Below are 19,821 nucleotides of genomic sequence, written 5' to 3' on the forward strand. Positions count from 1 at the left end.
AATAAGAAACTAGATTAACCTTTATTTTTTTAAAGAGACATGGAAATTTACAAAAGGAGAACTCAACTCTCCACTATTGTGCATAGTAACAAATTTATTACAGTGAGGAAAAATGCAAGAATAACACTAGAAGTAATTGATTTTGCATCTTACATATTGTCCTCATTCTCAAATTTATTGCACATACTAGCATAAGGCTACATCTTTATAGAGAATCCACATGAAAGCTATGGGGAGATCTCTCTAGTATGTCAATGATGTTCCAAATAGTGTGTTTCTCTCAATCCAAAATGTGATTGAGCTATTATTAAATTGCAAAGCAAAATTATGTTTTTTCAAGTGATGATCTTGCTGCCCTTTCCTTGAGCATGTCTATCTTGCTAGCTTCTCATTCATCATGTTTATATTAATATCTCCAAAAATGAATATGTGATCATTATGTGCAAGCTCTTGCAAGATCCGTTGATATAATGAAGGAAGATTTTATAGTTAGATGAGGGTAAACAATAAATGTTGATGGTATGTGAATGATTTTGCTTTGATAAATAAATGTTGATGGTACATGAATGATTTTGCTTCGATACTTAAATTCTATCCTTTCATGTTGTTTTTTTAATGAGTGGATATTGATTTTGTCTTTTAGGATTGTGCACGATCCAATTGAAGAAAGTTGGTAATTATTTGAAAATTAAAATGTGTATATGGATGGTATTTAGCAACATTGTTCTCTATTAGCCCTCAAGTTGCTAACACAGCAGAGTTCGAAGTGCAGTCACCGAGTGCCGACTTACTCGGAAGCGGTAGAGCATCCTAGACCAAGCACTATTTTGCAGTTAAGGTGCAAGAGATTGCAGCATATCCACCAGTCACAAGTAGTGGCATGACACAACGAGCACTACTTCTCTTAAGGCAGTTTTGCTTAGTTAGAAGAGATGCAGTTGTAACATGGGGTAGAAAAGAGAACAAGAGGGCAATGTGATGAGTTCTCTTCCTCTCACCTGAGCTTGCTAGGTTAAGAAGTTACTGAGTGTTCATTGCAAGCCGAGGCAGCTTGGTTACAAGAAGATCAATATAAGTTGATTTTGTTTGTCTATATTCTTATCTCTTATAGTGAATAGCACTCAATATTGTTAATGTGTATAACTTGATATTCTCTCATCACGATACGATTCTCCTATAAACAATTAGCCTTGAACCTGGAGTGTAAATGTTGTGTACAGTTCTATCACCCGAGCACGTTATACTTTAAGATTGCAAAAGAGAGCATCTTCACCAAGCATTGCATAGGGTCAGGTTAGCATCGTGCATTTAAGTTAGTCACATGTGAGTGAATCGAAGTGATAATATTTTGGCAATCTTGCTAAGGATCAATTGGATCATGAGTTGACGAGTTGTTAGTTTAGGAGATCTAGAGAATTGAGGTAGTAAGCTTAGTGTTGAGGTCTATCAGGTTCATGTTGACCATTGATGACAAAGTGAAACAATTGTTGGGAAGTGTGGGCTACTATAAGAAATGTCTTCTAGTGACTCCAGATGAGTGGTGTAGTTTGGTGGTATGCTTGAAAACCAGCATGTGGGATACACAAAGTATTTGGATAGCTACTTGGATACTTTCTACCTTCGTCAAGGGATGTCACACGCTCAAAAAGAAGATAAAGATACATGGCTAGGTGCAAAGAGTTCCTGAGCCGAAGGAATTGGCTATATCCTACCCTCATCCTACCATGAGAACTAGAGCATTCTTAGAACCGGAGTTCAATGCCCAAAGGAGACTGGTCGAAGCATCAATTGTCCAATAGGAGTGACGAGTGTGAAAGAGATTGGGCCATGCTACCCCAAGGGTGGAAGTTGATATACTATGCAGAGTTAGAAGGATGGAACACTGATCTTTTGGCGTGAGGTATCCCAGAAGATTAGCAGATGAAGGTCCGTCATGGCAGGTGAAATCTGAGCATTCATCTGCGGAGAGCTTGAATTTTGAGTGGATGGCTTTTTTCTCCGTGGAACATCAAAATGCACGTGAAGACCAACTGAGAGAACAGAGAGAACAACTTTGACATTCCTTGACTACTATTCTAGAGGAATCATGTCAGGAAAGATATGAAAGAAGAAGGTTAGCTACAGTAGCTGGCCAAAGAATCAATTGATAGGAAGAGTGGCATGCTTTTGATGGAGAGAGATGCCATTGAAGACCTGAAGTGAATGTGGAGTAGCTCTGACAATCTGCTTGAGTTACTCTCACGATGGACATAAGTTCTACTCGGCTTAAAGATGTACAATGAACTATATGTCTACTCTATGTCTAAGGCTTAAAGATAGTATAAATCGATAGCAAGATAGTCAATACCAACCTCATACACATGAAGGGAGCATGAGGGTAGGTATAACAGGTGGAGAACCAGTGGTTTGGTCCTTCTGAGTGGAAGACATGTCTACTCTGTCTATGGAGTAGAAAAATCTAAGTCCAGCACAACCTTCAAGGTAAATTTTCAAAATTTCAAAGTCATTGATGATCTAGATCCATATAGTCACTTACAGAGTTTCTTGCGAGTTTGCCATTATGCTGCCACAACAAATGAGGAATACATGAACTATTTTCCATGTACCTTAATAAAAAATGATCAGAGATGGTTCAATTGGACATTTCCGTGATTGGTATGCAATGTCTGAAGTATTCCTACGAAGGTTTAGGCGTGAGATGATTAAAGAAGATGTTCGAACGAAGCTAAGTGAGCTAAGCAAAACAAAGGAGAGTTCATCCAAGACTTTGTACTTAAGATGCAAGCTCTTATCAATCATTTGAGCACTGTTCCAGATGACAAGTCTATGCAAGCTTGGTTGATCACAGGTTGCACTCAAGTAGATTTGCGCAAGCCAGAGATCATTAGAAAAAAAGGGAGCTCATTTTGGGGCCTTTTAGAAGAGAGAGAAAATAGGCTCTCAACCAATTAGGAGTGGGCCAACGTAACGTTGAAAATTCAACAAAAGAAGATGAAAATAAGAAAAAGAAATAGTACTATATGTTCGTAGAAGCATGTCACATTAATGAGGTGATCTAATTTGAATCTTTAAAAAATTTATTTTCTGTGCAGAATTTGGTGATTCTGACACCGCAGACGCATCCGGAACGGCCCAAAACCCCCGGAACGCCATTGGAAACGTTGGAATCGGACATCCGGAGGCCCGGAATCGGCCAAAAAAGGCCGAAAAGTGAGATTTGCAGAAAAACGCGATTTGGTACCGTTCAATATTTTGAAAGGTTTCCAGTGGCGTTCCAGGGGTTTTGGGCCGTTCTGGACGCGTCTGTGGTGTCAGAATCACCAAATTTTGCACAGAAAAGTGTTGCTCTTATATAAACATTGAATGTAAAGCATGTGAAAGAATATATTTATTCCTTTTCACACTGACATTTCTCACGCAAGTATCCATATTCTTGCTTTTGTAGAGAGAGAAAAGAGAAAATAGTGAATTTCTTACAGGGCCCCAAAATGAGCTCCCTTTTTTCCTAATGAGTCAATCCGGCTAGGACTTATGAAGAATTACTAGACCGAGCTATCGCTTTGGAAAAGAGTGAAGGCCTGAAGAGAAGGTTAAAGAAGAAATATGCTGATAGTGACATTGAGGAGACACCAGCAAAGAAAGATAAACACAAAAATGAGCTGAAGAAGGCCTTAAAAGAATTGGGCATTTGAGGAAAACCAAATAACAATGAGAAATGGTGTAATAATTGTTCTAGGGGTGGACATTTAAAAGAAGAGGAATGCAAAAATAAGTATTGCAATACTTGTACCAAGTTTATTCATGATGACTCAGACTGTTGGTTCAATGGTAAAAATCACCAAGTGTTAGTGAACTAGGTGACGACTAATGCTTAACCACCTAATGGTAATTGAGTAGAAGGACAAAGGTAAGAATGGTAAGGAGAACAGACCCATCTAAGATCAAGTGCTTTTCTATGGAGAAAATCATCTACATTTTGATTGTCTAATATGGGCTGAACATTTGAAATTTCTCAAAACTAACATGGAAAGAAAGGAAGTGGATCTAGAATGCTGAGTAGTTTTAGCCGAGCTGCCAGATGCACTCGATGCCCAAGTGGTTACTCAGTCAAAATGATTAGTTACAACCACTGTAGACACGGATTCTTCAAATAAAGACATTAATTGGAAGGCTCAAAAGGTCATATAATGTAATGTCAATGGTGATATTCTTGAGTTTGCATCAGTCTATGCCTCCCAAACCTCTGCCATGAGGAGGTAGCTACTAAAATTGTAAGAGAAGTAAAGGGGAATCTTCAACAATGGAAATGTCTGAACAAATTCAGCATTCCATTACCGAGCAAGGGGAATCCTCAAAATCTAAGGAAAATGCATCAAAAACCGAGTCTTTCAATAGAACCTAGTGTAAAGCTAGTGGAAATATTCAAGAACATGCAAGTCAATCTGACATTTGCTTAGTTAATGCAGATAGCTCAATATTGTATGGAGTTCTTTGCCCAATAGATTAAAGAGTCATCAGAGCAACCAAAAGAGGTAGATTCTTTAAACACTATACTTGTTATTGACACTCCAATAGTTGATGAGGAAGTGCAAGTGATCACCACCAAGGTTAAGAAACAAACTATACTGGGAGACCTCATTTATGAAGAAATTACTCAGAGGCTGAAGTTTAAGTCTTATAAAACATCACCTTTTCGAGTACGTATGACGGGATCAACAACCAATTGACCCAAAAGGTATGCTATAGAATGTTGTCATCTCTATTATACAATTAGTTTTATTGTGATTGTTGCTATGGAGGAGCATGCCTATCCAATACTAGTGGGATGACCTTGGCTTAAAAGTGCATAAGTACTCCATGATTAGGGTTCAGATCATTAAAATAGATAGTCAAGATGTGTGCATTCCTACAAATCCTCATAAGGTTCCGAGTAGTTTTTTACCAAAGAATTTGGAGGTCACAGATCCATTTCCTCAAGATGTTGAATCATGAGATTGATGAAATTACAAATCCTACCTGTGGGTGACATTGATATTTTCTAAATGGGATAACTTGGCTTGCAACACTCCTAAGTTCATTTTGGAAATATCATCTACAAATATAGATGCCCTTTACAGCTTGTTTGCGACCAAGCTACACATATCCTTAATGACGTGGTACAGTTGCTCAAGACTGAATTCAAAATCATGCATAGAGTTTCCACTACTTATTGTCCTCGTGGTGGCAATGGTGAAGCCGATTCCATGAACAAAACACTTAATCTTATCCTTACAAAAATAGTGCACTCAAGCAAGACTAAATGGGATACAAACTTCATTCTACTTTATGGGCATATAGAACTACTTATAAGGTCACTACCAATTTTACTCCTTTTTGTATGGACTTTGGTTTGGAAGCAGTCGTTCCCTTATAATTTATTATTCCCAGTATTTGTATTGCTACCGAGCATCACTTGGATGAGTCAAAAGTAAACAAGGGGCAATTGCATCAGTTAAGCCAATTAGATGAGTTACGCCTCCGAGCAGCCTGGTCCAAGCAGGTGATATAGTGTAGGATAAAGGCATGGCATGATAGGCATATTGTGCCTAAGCATTTGAAGAAATGTATGCTCCTCTTACTATACAATGCCAAGATGGGACCTCTCAAAATGGATTTCAAATTGGGATGGAATGGTCCCTACCAGCAGTTAACTAAAGTTTTCTCTAATGGGATAGTTCAACTTGAATATAATGGAAGTAATGTGAAGTCGTACCGAGCAGTGGGTCCTTGATCAAGTAAGACTCAGATGTAGATCACTCGGTCGACAATGCCTTAGTGAATTTTATGCCAATAAGAGTGCCATTTAGCGGTTTAGTGACAGTGGAAGAGATGCATTGGATGTCGACATGTGGCAGTCTAAAGGTTGTGGGGACATTAATGCAGATAATTAAGCCCAAGAAAGGAAGACTCTCCACTATCATGTAGCTAGGCATTTGACTGAATGTCTAAGTTTAGATCTTGTTTTGCTACATTGGGTTAGGAATTTCCATCATCATCTCCATTTGTTTTTGCAATCTTCTACTGCTCTCAGATCTCCATCGTTCACAACTTCTTTATTTCCATCGCACCCAATAGTTTACTATGGTGTACGCTCTCCTTCTTTGTCATCTTCATCTGTAATCAATGTCTACACAATCTTCATGGCTATGGAGGAACATAGAGAGCCTTCTGATTGACAGAAGAGGAGAAGGAACCCTCTCGTGTCACCTCTACAGCCCATCAAAAACTTTGAGAATGACATCCTCAAAAGGATTTTGAGGAGAAATAAGCTCTTGAAGTTTACAAAACTTTTGTGGAGGTAGGCCTGGAATGAAGCATTAGTGGAAGAAATTCTAAATTCCTACGACAAGACAATCACAATTTTGTGATCGATGATATTCATGTTCAGCTTAGCTCAGAGTTGATGGAGGAGGTAAACTTCATAGCACACCCAAGGCCCAAAAAGTTTGCCTCTGCTCAAAGTTGTGATGTCTACTTTGATGAGGATATCTACTCAATCTCACAGGTCTATCTCATTAGCAAGACATTTGATGAGAACCTAAGGACGACATGCAAATTCTTGTTCAAGTTCATCAAGATTAAGAAGAGTGTGGGCTATGTTCCACAACAGTATGTGGCTCGGATGGTGGCAGCATTAGAGGACGACTTGGCAATGGATTGGTTCACTACCTTTGAAAAGGTGTTCAAGTCCCAACTAAAGGCAGTGAGTGCAGGGGATAGATGCACTCCAAGCTCTGGCTAGACCTCTGCATGTTGCTCATCATCGTCTTATGATGACATGACAGGTTCCATGGCCCAACACTCTTTCAGCACCACGTTTCCCCGTTTTTGCTCACCAACGACCCTCCGCTACTACTGATATCCTCTCCGATGCCGGTCATAACATCCCCATCATCGACCTTGGAGATCTATTCGGCTCGGCCCGATCCAGAGTCGTTGAGAAAATTGGCCATGAAGCTGATCTGAGAGATCTGTCTTTTGTTGCGCATAGATGTAGTTTTAGGTCATCTTCCTTTAATGGCGCAGTATCTTGAGCAGAGGTAAGTGATTCTCATAAGGTTCAGCCTGTTTCCATGTAGTGAAGAAGCCATAAGAAAGCCCTGGGTAGGAGCTTTGAGAAGGTGACAACTGGTAGTGCTGCGTGACAACAGCGAGACAAGGAGGTTCCCGAAAGGTGTAGAGCTTGCTTGTGGGTGGTGAAGGAGCGTCGATAAACCACAGAATCTCGACGCAAATTATCCAAAGTCTGTGTGCAGCTGCTCTAAACTTTTTGAGCAGCCAACAAAGGAAAGAATGCGTTTGCAGGTTCCAAGCGACCGCACCTCAGTGGAGTACTCAACAAGTTTCAATCCATTGGCAGGGAAGGTCAGAAAATGGAGAGATATCTTGTGCCTCAACCGAATTCCTGGGGAGATATATGGTTTTCAAGAAGCCTAGCAGATCTGCAAGCGGCCTCTTCTGGAATACATCGTAGGAGTAGAAAAGCTATTGCACCTCCCGCACATCAACCTACAACCATATCCTCCACGATCGACCAATGAATATCTACCTTCCTACCTGTGGGCATGGCGGAAGTATGGCCAAAACCTGAACAAGGGCTCTCCGCATACAAGGGTTACTATAGATGTAGTAGTGCAAGGGATGCCTAGCAAGAAAGCAGGTGGAGTGGAATTGTACTGATCCATCGATGTTGTGGTCACGATAGAAATTCGAAGGTTTCTGAGTCCTAAGGTTTCCCACAACTGACACGTGGCAGGATTGAGGTTTCCCATGGTTGAATACCTTAAACCTTAGTTAAGTGTATGGTTAAGTTAACTCACCAGTCAGATAGCCATGGTTAGGGTTGGTTAATATGCCACATCATCTACAATGCCACCTAAGCACATAACCCCTTGTTAAGCACAGTTTGAATTCTGCATGTGAATCCCTATGCCACATCATCAAGGGCGATTTCTTGATCAAAAATTTGGCAAGCCGTAACTTCCAATCCAGGAAGAACTTGCACATGCTCCAAAAAGGAAAAGTGATCGTCTTTTTTAGCTCTACGCACCTGTCAAGTTAGAATCATTGTTAGCAATTAGACATTGCCAATATTAAAAGTAATCAATTAGTAAGATCTTTGCAACAAATGGAAAGGCAACACATGAATTCACAACTCATGCCAAAAGCACAAGTGCATGAGATGACCATAGCACAGAACATGGCATCCACCCACAAATTCTACAAACTACTCCCTACAAGGAGTCATGTGTTTGGTAGCTCCACTGTCAGTACACCAAGCATCATGCACTACAACCATGACCACTAGTTGCACGTGTGTCATCAGCATCGTGCACTACAACCATGACTTGATCATTCACTAGTTACATGTGCATCATGAGCATCCTTTGGCATCTTAGGTGGCCTTTTTTCTATTATAGGCATTCCCCCCCTACATAGCATCTCTTCCTCAACCAAAAACACATAAAACTTGTCATTCGTGAGATAGTATGTGTTTGCCCAAAAGACGACTGAACATCATCAGATACTATAGCAAAATTTGCCTTGCCTTTCTTGAGTGAATCAACATACTTTTTTTTACATTAGATGAACTCTTAGCAGGTTCTAACCTTGAGGCATTTCCCTTTGGCTGCGATTTACCAAGCACTTTTGTGGCTGCTATTATGAAGCCATGGCTGGCTTGTAATGCATTTTCTTCCCCTTTCCTTTGTCTTGGATAGCATAAGTCATTTTTATGCATATGCTTCTCTTCCTACCACATCATCAAATGAGATATGTGCAACCGAAAGAGTAATATTCAGTAAAGTGACATATGTTTGATAGTAGGGGGCAAGACTATTCACTGTAACTGAAATCATGTTCTTATGCCTAATACTTTCATCTACGGCGACAAATTGATCACATAGGTCAGATAGTTTAGTCATGTCCTCAAGAATAGACTGATTATCTTGTATTTTCAGCTTCTTGAGCTAAGTTACCAATGCCAACAATCTCACCTCATTCTTGACATTGTACATCATGGTTAATTTATCCCATGCATCCGTTGCCAATTTGCAAGAATTTAGGGTTTGCATCACCGATTTCTTCACTAAATTCACTAAAACTGACATGGCTTGTCCATTGCGCTTGTTCAAGTTCTTTCGATCCTTTGGTGAGATAACATAAGTAGTATTGGAGGAGCCAGATGAACCTACTTGCATAGGGGTTGTAGGCACATCAAGAGGACAAGTCTCCTCTCTTGTGACAATTTTTTGAAGACCTTTGCCAATTAAAATTGATACCTTCTCTTGATAAGGATTGGGTAAGGGTAGTGAAGGTGAGGTTGCACGTGGGCTAATATAGTGGGGAAAAGCTTAAGTGGTAATAAAAGAAGAATCATTTCCTTTGTTGGTTTGAGGCACTCTAGAAGGTGTTGAAGGGGTGTGTGTGAGTCCGGAGGTTTGCTAGAAGACGAAGGGAGGAGGAGGAGAGATGCTCGGGAGGGCATCAATTTGGATGGAGGAACCTTAGGGGGGAGGGCATAAACCGCAAGGAAAACAATACTTTTGTTTGTTTTGAATAATGGGTGGCGCACGGCTGACGTGGCGCACAGAGGGGAAAACAGGTCAGCAAAAGGGCGGAACCGTGAGAAGAATGGGGAAACGGGATCAAGGGAAGAGATTCGTCCACGATTTTGTCGAGGTGTGAAAGTGAGGCATTTGAATGTGCTCCCCTTCCCTTCCCTTCCCTTCCCTTCCACTGCCTCTCCTTCGCAGGCGCCATGGCGGCCACCTCCTCCTTCCACTTTGCCGCCCTCCATCGCCCTTCCCCACCCCCATCTCCACACCCTCCCCGCTTCCCCTTCCCCTCCTTGCCGCCACACTCGCTCTCCCTCCGTAGCAGCCCCATCCTCCTACGTGCGTCGCCTTTTTCATTTCCCCCTCGCTGCACTACAGCACAGAATGTTCTTCCCCTCGATTTGTTTATGCCAGAATAACGCAAATTCAAGCTCCTGCTGCTAGTATGCATGTAGCTGGAGCCTATAATTGAATTCAGTTAGTATGCATGTCGCTGCAGCATCGGTGTGCAAACTAAGGGAATTTAAATTGAAAAAGCCGTTTCCTGTTGATGCACGCTGCCGGGTGGCTGCGCTCACACCAAATCTAATTCGCATCAATGCCTTCCAATTGTGTCCGTCTTTGACTTTCCAAATTACACTTATTATGATAACGGAATCTTAAAATGGTGAAACGCTTTTCTGGCGATTCATGGTAGCTTCTTTTGGCATCTAGTCGTACTTGCGATCTAATCAGTATCCGAAGGGAATACAAGCCGCACCACCTGCTCTTACGATCTCACTAATTTGCATTAATTGACAGCTTCCCCGCCTTCCGCACGCGTGGTCCATGCTGCTCTGAATGGAAACAATGCCCAAACAGCGCAAGCCGAAGTTGATCACAGGCCTTCTGAAGGGTCGCGCGCGTTGGACAATAAGTCAAATCTCGGAGATCGTATATTCTCGGGCGAATCGACTGTCGGCTCCAAGAAGTAACTAAAGTTCATAGTTAAGAGAACCGAGCATCGTACTACTCCTTGCACGAAGCGTATGTAATTCCATAAAAGATCGTTGCATCTTTGCAGAAGCAGCTTGCGACAGTTACGGGAAGTGTTGATAAAGTTTGGACAAGCTGGGCGCAGCTTTGCACGTACTGTAGCCATCTTGGAGCGGAAATATAAATTGGACAAAGCGAAGCAGTTGCCTGAAGTGGAGGGGGACGTCAAAATCATCATGGCAAAAGCTTTTTTTGTACAAGTGTATGAACTCTATATGACGCACGGCAGCGTTTTCAGACTTAAATTTGGACCCAAGGTCTCCAATTCGATGACTTCCTTGAATTTCGTTTGTGCGCATAAGATTTGCTTGTTCGTAGTTTGTTCAGTTGCAGTACCTTTACCATGTGCTAATGCAGATTTACGTTTTGATTCCAGTCGTTTGTGATAGTTTCTGATCCTACAATAGCAAAGCGTCTATTGAAAGACAATTCCAAGGCATACTCTAAGGTATACAGCTCGTCCTCAAATAATGCTCAACCTTTGTACTTGAAGTTCATTCCAAGAGATCTTACGTATCAGTCACTTTTCCAGGGAATTCTTGCAGAAATATTGGAATTTGTGATGGGGACGGGGCTCATACCTGCGGAAGAAGAGATTTGGCGTGTTCGTCGACGAGCAATTGTTCCAGCGTTGCACCGAAAGGTGAGTATCGTATCTATCTTAAAGGAAATTCAGGCTATTTACCTTCTGCAATACGGCCATAAGCTGACTTGGGGTTATGCGGGGTTTGCAGTATGTGGAAGAAATGATTGGTCTGTTTGGTAGGGCCACTGAGAACCTTTGCAACAAACTGGATGTTGCCGCCCGCAATGGCGAGGTTGTAGAAATGGAGTCATTGTTTTCTCGGTTGACGTTGGATGTTATTGGCAAGGCTGTATTCAACTATGATTTTGATTCATTGTCTCATGACATAGGCATTGTCGAGGTACACTTCTGACTCTCATTTTTCGTGAAAATCGATCAGCTTTATGCTGGATGTTTACGTATCTGAACTCGTGCCGAATTGATATTGTATTCCTTCTTCAGGCTGTATACTTGGCTTTACGAGAAGCTGAAAAACGAAGTATAGCCGTCATCCCTTACTGGAACATTCCTATTATCAAGGACCTTTCTCCACGACAGCGGAAAGTAGCGGCTGCTCTTAAGTTAATCAATGAAACATTGGATGATCTTATTGCCACATGTAAGGTACGGATGATCAGGCAAATGTCGACGTCCTAGCCTGTTTATCTTCATGAGACAGACGGTCCCTTAGTCCCTAGGGAACGAAGCATTTTTCTGTTTATGAACACGGGCATACAGCCATGCTAATTTGATTTCAAAACGCTTTTATGATGCAGAGAATGGTTGATGAGGAAAATGCGACTTTCAACGAAGAATATTTAAATGAGGGGGATCCAAGTATTCTTCGTTTTCTGTTGGCATCCGGTGATGATGTAAGTTGTTCCTTGTCTTTTCAAAACAATGTCTCTTACGACTTCAGAAAAGACAGAGAACAGTTTAATGTGGGACTTATATGATGTATGGTCCAGGTCTCAAGCAAGCAGCTCAGAGACGATTTGATGACTATGTTGATTGCTGGCCACGAAACATCGGCCGCAGTGCTCACCTGGGCATTTTATCTCCTTGTACAGGTGGGTGGGAATTTGGTGGGTGTACTCTGTTTCACATGCTTGATGAAGGTTTAGATATTCTAGGCTACAATAGAAAAACTGTCTTTTGGCCGAAAGGCTTAACCAGATGCTTTGTTTGAGTTAATTTCACGTCCAAGTTCCTCTAGTCATCATGATATTTACATATTTGCCAACGTGCCGACTGAATCAGATTTGGATTCCTCTACTCTTTCATCCTTACACAACACACACACACACACATATAGATAGATAGCAATATCCTTATTGATGCTGTAAAAGGCTGCATTTTACAAGATCATAAACAGCCACAAGGGGTAAGCTTGGACATTGCTAGCCCAGTGGGATGCTAGCAGAAATGTACACAAACATTACCAAGTATACTTTCTCACTATAAACCATTTCTGGCCTTTACTGGAGGGGTCCATGAATCACCCCACCACCCATAGGACCCACCTCCGCCCAGACGGCCGGCCGGCTTAACCTAGAAGTTTTCACAAAGCCTATCATTAATTTCAGGTGTCTCAGGTTCCTATGCTAGGCATAGGCCCCAAAATTCTGTTCATATGTTCAAGGGCATTGGTTGATGACCTCAGACCCATGTTATATACTGTCATGGACCTAGAGGTCATGCATGCATGTCATCTGCCATGATACACTAGACGTAAAATGGAGCTTGCTTTCTCCTTTATATTTCCTAAAGCTATTTGTCCTCATATGCACATCATTTTGCATTTGTGTCGCTTTTACACGAATGCAATAGCCTAGGTCCATGATATTTTAAAATTAGTGCTCACAGAAAACTCTAGCTCTTCTAGGGTAGTCAGTAAGATCCCTCCATGGCTTGAAATATTAACCCTGGCATGTGCTGGCATCTTGTAATCTGGATTACAAAGCTGATTTTCCTAGTTAAACTTCTTGGCCATTTTAGGCCACAGACAAATAGATAGACAGGAACACTCATTCACACAAGAACACATACATTGGCTGGCCAGTTAGCCAGATGTAGGCTGAAAGGAAGCTTATATATGGTGAGAAAATTGAATTCAAAGGACTCCAGACCCCAGAGTAACCTGCTTTGTCTTATTGTGGTTGTCACTAAATTCAAAGCTGAAAATAGTTCTAAGGATGCCTGGATACTATATGACATTGACAAGGATTTGAAACGCATCCTGCAGAACCCTTCTATCACAGCCAAAGTCCAACGTGAGGTATGCTCGGCAGAACCATAGCTTTTAGAGTGCAGTCTCTTGCAGATGATATGCTTATGTGAGTATGGCTATCCTCATCTTGAACTTTTGGCTGTTCAGGTGGATCTAGTCCTTGGAGACAGGTTGCCAACAATTGAAGATATGAAAAAACTCAAGCTAACGACACGTGTTATCAATGAGGTCAGTATTATAGATAGAAACAAAAGTTTGTACTTTCTTCAAGTGAACTCAAATGTGTTTATTTTCTATCATATTGTCTTAAATTGGGAGTTTCTTACGGATATCTCAGAAGAATCAATGCACAAATTTCTTGGATATGCAGACATTACGGTTATATCCAGAACCACCCATCTTAATAAGACGTTCCTTACAAGATGATGTGCTTGGGAAATATCCTATCAAGAAGTAAGCTAGCCATATAAATCCCTCTTTTATTTTAGTCTCATTTCCTGAAGAAATCTGATTTGCACATACTCGATGTTTTAGAGGTGAAGATATCTTCATCTCTGTATGGAACTTGCATCGATCACCACATCTGTGGGAAGATGCCCATGCATTCAAGCCAGAAAGGTGGCCATTGGATGGACCAGATCCAACTGAAGTATCAGAGAATTTCAGGTTCCAACTTCTATCCTATTACTTTCGAGTGCATGTTATTTCCTGTGCATCTAATGAAATGATGTTATCCTGTTTCTTATGGTGCTAATGAGTCATATATCTGGATGAATCCAAGAACAATTTAAATAATAAAAGGAACAGGATAGTCACCCACAAGCAAGGAAAAATCACCTCCATCTTTTTGCATAGCAGGGACTAGCTCCTGTGACGTTCCCATCAAACATCATCAGCAGGCCAACGGTGGGTGCAAGCCATGTGAAATAGAGGCTCTCACACATGCACACATATGTGATCACCCTCCCACACTCACGAGCATACTGAGTTTGAGAGCTCCTAAGATGACGGTCAGGTTCAGTTATAACGAACGCTAGCAATTCTTGAATGCATTTCTCGAGCTAGATATTATACCCTTCTCCCACCTTCAAAATTTTTCAGTTGTCCACAAAAAGTCGCTGGTCCTCGTTGCATGCTGTAGTACCATATGGGCGACCAAGTTACAATTAACCCAAGACCTTGATTGGTACACTTGTCGCATGATGCTCATAGCTCTTTGCTTGAGAACCAGATTTTTACATTTATCCTTCACACTTTCGCAAGGGCCTACTAACTGGCTAAACCATCCAGATCTGCATTCACAATTCAGTACAGGTGCATGTGAAAAGATGGCCTGTCTTTTTCCCATTTCTGCATCTGGATAGCACTTAAGGAAATTCCCCTTCGTGGAAATTTGAAAACAGGCTTGTACCGCTAATATTAACTTCATTCAATAGACGCATCTTTATTATTGAATAAGAACTCCTCTCTAACAGATACTTGCCTTTCGGAGGGGGTCCTCGGAAATGTGTGGGAGATATGTTCGCCACATTTGAGGTAAATATCAAACAAAGATTTTGGACGCTTCATGAATTTCTACCACCGACTCAAATTATATCTGGTACTACCTCTCACTGCAAAAACCCTATGCTTCAGACCATCACAGCAGTAGCGATGCTAGTGCGACGTTTCAACTTCGAACTGGCCGTAGGAGCACCACCGGTAAGCCAAAGCATTGCTGTTATTTCAACCAGAATTAAGAGCACGCCCTTTCTACACGACTACCCCTCGAGGATGAGTGGAAACAAGCACGAGTAGTTTCTCAGTTGGATGCCATCTCAATCTCAATTCTTGAACAGGTGGAGATGACGACAGGTGCTACAATACACACGTTAGCTGGCTTGCATATGACTTTTACACACAGGAAAAGTCCTTCAGTGATTGCAGGGACAGAGGTGCCAACTCTGGCCACCAGTGGGTAAAGACAGCTACATCAGAAGCTACATGCCCAGCTCTAGAAAAGTCACCATTTTCGATGCTAAGAAACGAATCCAACGTATAAGCAAAGAAAGCTTGAAGAAGACCCTTGCGACTCAAGGTGTCTTATTTTAACGGCCATTGATTCATTCTTTTCCAACAGGATGGTTTCTCACGTCTTGTAAATTTTGCTAACCGGATCTCTTTCTTATCCGGATTTCGGTTTGTAAACTAGGCCTAATTTCTTCGTGTTTTCTTTAGATTGTACTAATGTGAGCAGCAAAACTTGCAATTAGGGTAACTTATTGTCTCTTGGATAGCAAACATTTGGTGTGGGTTTTGTGTGTGTACACAGACTTGACATGACATAATAGCTTAATGTCATAGACCAATTTGGATTTATATGAAAAGTGTGTGTGTGTGTGTGTGTGTGAGAGAGAGAGAGAGAGAGAGAGAGAGAGAGCACTAACACTTTCAACCCGTGGGGCTAGGGTGAGACAATCATTAGCATTCACTAAACATGTCAATGATGTGTGCAATCGGGATTGCACACTTGTGCCTATCATTATAAAATGCATGCACTCATCTCGCACTCATGCACACCATGTTGTGAGACCCGTGCACATACGCTCTCTCTCTCTCTCTCTCCTCTGTGTGTGTGTGTCTGTGTAAAACATCTAAAGCATGAGAAGCAAATCCACATATGGGATGCGAGAGCACACAAGACATGATAACTTTGGCATGGTTGTGATAAATAGACAAACAAGAATCAATAGTTTAGAAAACTAATCATCAAATAGAAGAAATCAATTAGAGTGTAGATGAGGCACAATAATCCCTTTTATGAGCATTTTTTCTCCTTCCTCTCGTAGGAATATATTGCAGGTAGAAACACACTGCTCCTTTTTGCACTCATAGTCCATGCAAGTTCTAAAAAAGAAGAAGGTATTCTCTATCTAGGTTGCAATGCACGCTTCCATAACTATGGGAAGAAATTTAGACTCAAATCAGCTTTGAGGTTCAGTTCATGATGTTTTATCAGATTATAATCTTGGATGATATCACGCACCTATCCTTTAAGTAGTTGTAGTGAAATCCTTAAATTACACTTGAAGCACATCATATTAAATGATGAGAAGGAATCGGTCCATGTTCTTGTATAAAGGGTGTTAGATGAATCCACAAAAGCACTAACGACAACATCATAAAAGGAAGGTGTGAGAATTTAGAAGGCTTGCATAGGCCCTTTTCTGCAACCATAAGGTGAACAATAGACATTATAGGCTTGGGATACAAGGAAACATTTCAGGCATGGTGCATCAAGACTTTTCTAAAATTTATGTTGATTTAATAGAAGGTTCTTTCCTCTTTAATAATAACAATAATAATAATTTGTGATTGCACTTTGTAGAAATTTGGACAAGTCCTTGTTCCTTTGAGAACTCTAGACTAGATATTTACAAAATCTTGTTGCATGGAAACCAAAATAAGCCAAACATTAAGATCTTGAGCCCTAGGCTTTTGGAGAAAAATTACCAAAGAACTCTATACTATTCTTCGAGAAGCTATATTGTGATGTGCGAGATCTTAGCAATTGACTATCTCAAGAAGTTAGTTCTCTTTGCATAACAAAGGATAATAGAGCATATCACCATAGTAAAATAAAAACTCAATAACTATAGATCATCCATACAAACTCGAAGCAAACAATAGTTCTTTAGCTTAAGAAGTCTTGGAGTGCACATATCTTATATGGCTAATTCCTTGTATAAATGATAACGAAAGTTTAATGTTCTTATGGAAGGGATAAATGGAACTTCTACCAATCTGAATGATGATTTCATAAGCTTGACTCAAGTAATCTTATGGGACCATTTCTCCTACAACTTTAGACGGAGAGTAGTAGGAGGCTACCTTGACCGATACAATTTTAGAGTGACAATTGAAACCATGAGGAGGCTATGAGAGAAGCATCTATGAGAGCATGACAGAGGGAGAGCATAATTTTTTGGTAGCCATATTAACCAAAAACAAGTGTGAGAATGAGATCCCTAGGGTCTAATCACATAGGAGGGGAAAGAGATAAGAATTTGTGATTTACATTTTCCCATGGTCTTTTTCTTCATTGGGATGCTGCCAAATGACATTTTCAAAAGCAACATCTTTCCAGGAATTCCAGGGTCTCAGGTTTGGAATTTGTTAAATCAAACTTTCCCATCCTTTTGTTTCCTCTTCCCCCCATGTCATTAAACCACCCATTAGTATAAGCAAAAATGCTATAAGCTTTCACATTTTCCACAAAGACATTTGGTGCACATTCGGTTAGAATGACCTCTTAGACTTTTTTTGGACGCATAAAAATAGGTTTTTGTGCCACTTCCCTAGGTCACATGGGGACCTTGGGTCCAAGATTTTAGAGTTCACACTGGCACATGTTGAATAGGCCCTTGACCCTTGATGTACAAGGAGGTGATCTAAGTTGACACCTCCTAGAGATACAAGGTAAAGGCACTCAATATACGAAGCACATCTAGAAGAGGGGGGAGAGAGAGAGAGAGAGAGATTGAAATCTTCTAGTCAATCAACCCAAGGATCTACCAGCTTATGAATATTAAGTTTCAAGTCTAATGCTGCAGCTACATATGCACATGGGGTCAAATCAGCTCAAAAGGAAGTATCACTTCACTATACCTTGTTGGAAGCTCCATACACAACTAGAATGTAGAAGAAAACATTAGTAAAGAAGCAAGTTGATAATGCTTTTAATGGCCTACAGAGATGTCAGTATTGAGTGCATAATAGGGTCAAGATTATGTGGAGTTGCTATGGGATGAACAATATTCCCATTCCTTCTATTGTTCTTATGGCAATTTTTAATAGCTTTTGGAGACTTTCATCCCATTTTGAGGTCATCGCCTCAACAACCTAATTATCTAATACACCCAAATGCACGATGACATGGTAGTACCTTTCTCTATAGCTATGTTTTTGGTGCATTATCATTAGTCCTACTCTTTTTATAGCATTAATCAACTTGGCATAGTATTTGCAAGCCGAATTCACAAAATTGGCTCTAAAAATTTGAAGTATGTGACCCTGTAATTCAAAAACCAAACTAAGTAAATCTAAAATCCACCCAAAATTCGAAACAAATGAATCCAAAATAGGTTAACCTGAAACTTTGGGCAAGCATGTGGGCAAAGCTGCTTGAAATGTAATTGTATTATAGCCTCATGTGTTGGCTTTGGAGATGACATGTGGAAATGAAGGGGGCCTTAGCCCTAAATTTTTGAGCTTATCACGAACGTCTTCCTTCTACATCTTCTTATCTCCCATCATGCTACCTTCCTTCTCAAGCTCCTTCTCTATGTTTCTAGGTTCTCTCCTTGTTGTAGCCTCCTTTATGTTTCCAAGATTTCTCCTTCTTGTAGTTTTCTCTCAATGCTACTCTCATTACTATGAGCTCCTCAACCTCCACTACACCTGTTGTTTACAACTTTATGCAACTCTTTGTCTCCAAGATACTCATCACGAGCTTTTTACCTTCATGTTGTTGTGTAACCACACTACCACTATACTGTTCCTTTGAGGTCACGTGGAGCTCAACCACATTGAGTTTCTCCACTATGTCAAAAATTATTCCATGCATATAAGTTAAGCTAAGGAGAAAACGATTTAATTTTTTATTTTTTATAAATTCAATTGTTTTCTTAGGTGGAATGATAAAGTGTTACAATTAAGCTAAGGTCAAACTCATGCGAAAGGACTTGAATCAAAAACTCCATTAGTCACTCTTAAGGTCCTACCAAAAGGCTACATGAAGATATTGTATAAGAAATATAGTATAAAATTTATCAATTCCCAACCTCATAAATAAGATAGGAGGGGGGGGTAAATAGAGGTATTTTCTCATTACCCTCTGCTTGCCTTTCCATCCCTTCCCTCCTACCTTATGTACTATTTAATTCATTTTTAAGTTATTTTCAATTGGTGTAGCATATTTTCTATATACTTATGTGTAGCATATTTTGCTGACAACTTGTCAAAAATTGGGTTTTAATCACATTTCAGTCAAATCTTTTGCTAATTTGTTTTTATTTAGAGCCATATTTTGCCCAAAAATCCTTGGGGGCGACAAAATTTTGCCAAATTTGCAAAATTTCATGCAGAAAAGATGCACTAGGGGAAATGGGAAATGAAAGTGGATCGAATGGTGGAAAAGGGAATCGGGAGAGGGGATGAGAGTGGATGGGTCGAAATGAGATGAATAGGGGAGGTAATGTGAGCAGATGGGGGGGGAAGGGAGGAAGGGAAGGGATTGGAGGAACAAATCAGAAGGCATGAGGAAGGGAAATCGAGAGGGGATGGGAAGACATGAGGGAAATAGGAGAGGAGATGAGAGGGGAAATGGAAGGGAAAAAAGGAGAGATGGTGGGATG

General features: G+C 40.6%; 1 pseudogene across 1 annotated transcript; it reads left to right on the plus strand.

The window, feature by feature from the left end:
- The first annotated feature begins 9,752 nt into the window (after positions 1-9,752).
- On the plus strand, positions 9,753-15,655 carry LOC147880762 (protein LUTEIN DEFICIENT 5, chloroplastic-like; annotated as a pseudogene). The gene is made up of 16 exons (XR_015540561.1): positions 9,753-9,935; positions 10,398-10,566; positions 10,660-10,888; positions 11,008-11,079; positions 11,164-11,274; positions 11,366-11,557; positions 11,659-11,820; positions 11,973-12,068; positions 12,165-12,266; positions 13,442-13,474; positions 13,574-13,654; positions 13,797-13,879; positions 13,961-14,092; positions 14,902-14,962; positions 15,062-15,127; positions 15,265-15,655. The product of XR_015540561.1 is annotated as a protein LUTEIN DEFICIENT 5, chloroplastic-like (transcript).
- The last annotated feature ends 4,166 nt before the right edge of the window (positions 15,656-19,821 follow it).

The sequence above is a fragment of the Dipteris shenzhenensis genome, chromosome 32 (assembly GCF_047967505.1).
Source record: "Dipteris shenzhenensis isolate YYH24624 ecotype China chromosome 32, Dip_SZ_1.0, whole genome shotgun sequence".
In the NCBI taxonomy this organism is placed as follows: domain Eukaryota; kingdom Viridiplantae; phylum Streptophyta; class Polypodiopsida; order Gleicheniales; family Dipteridaceae; genus Dipteris; species Dipteris shenzhenensis.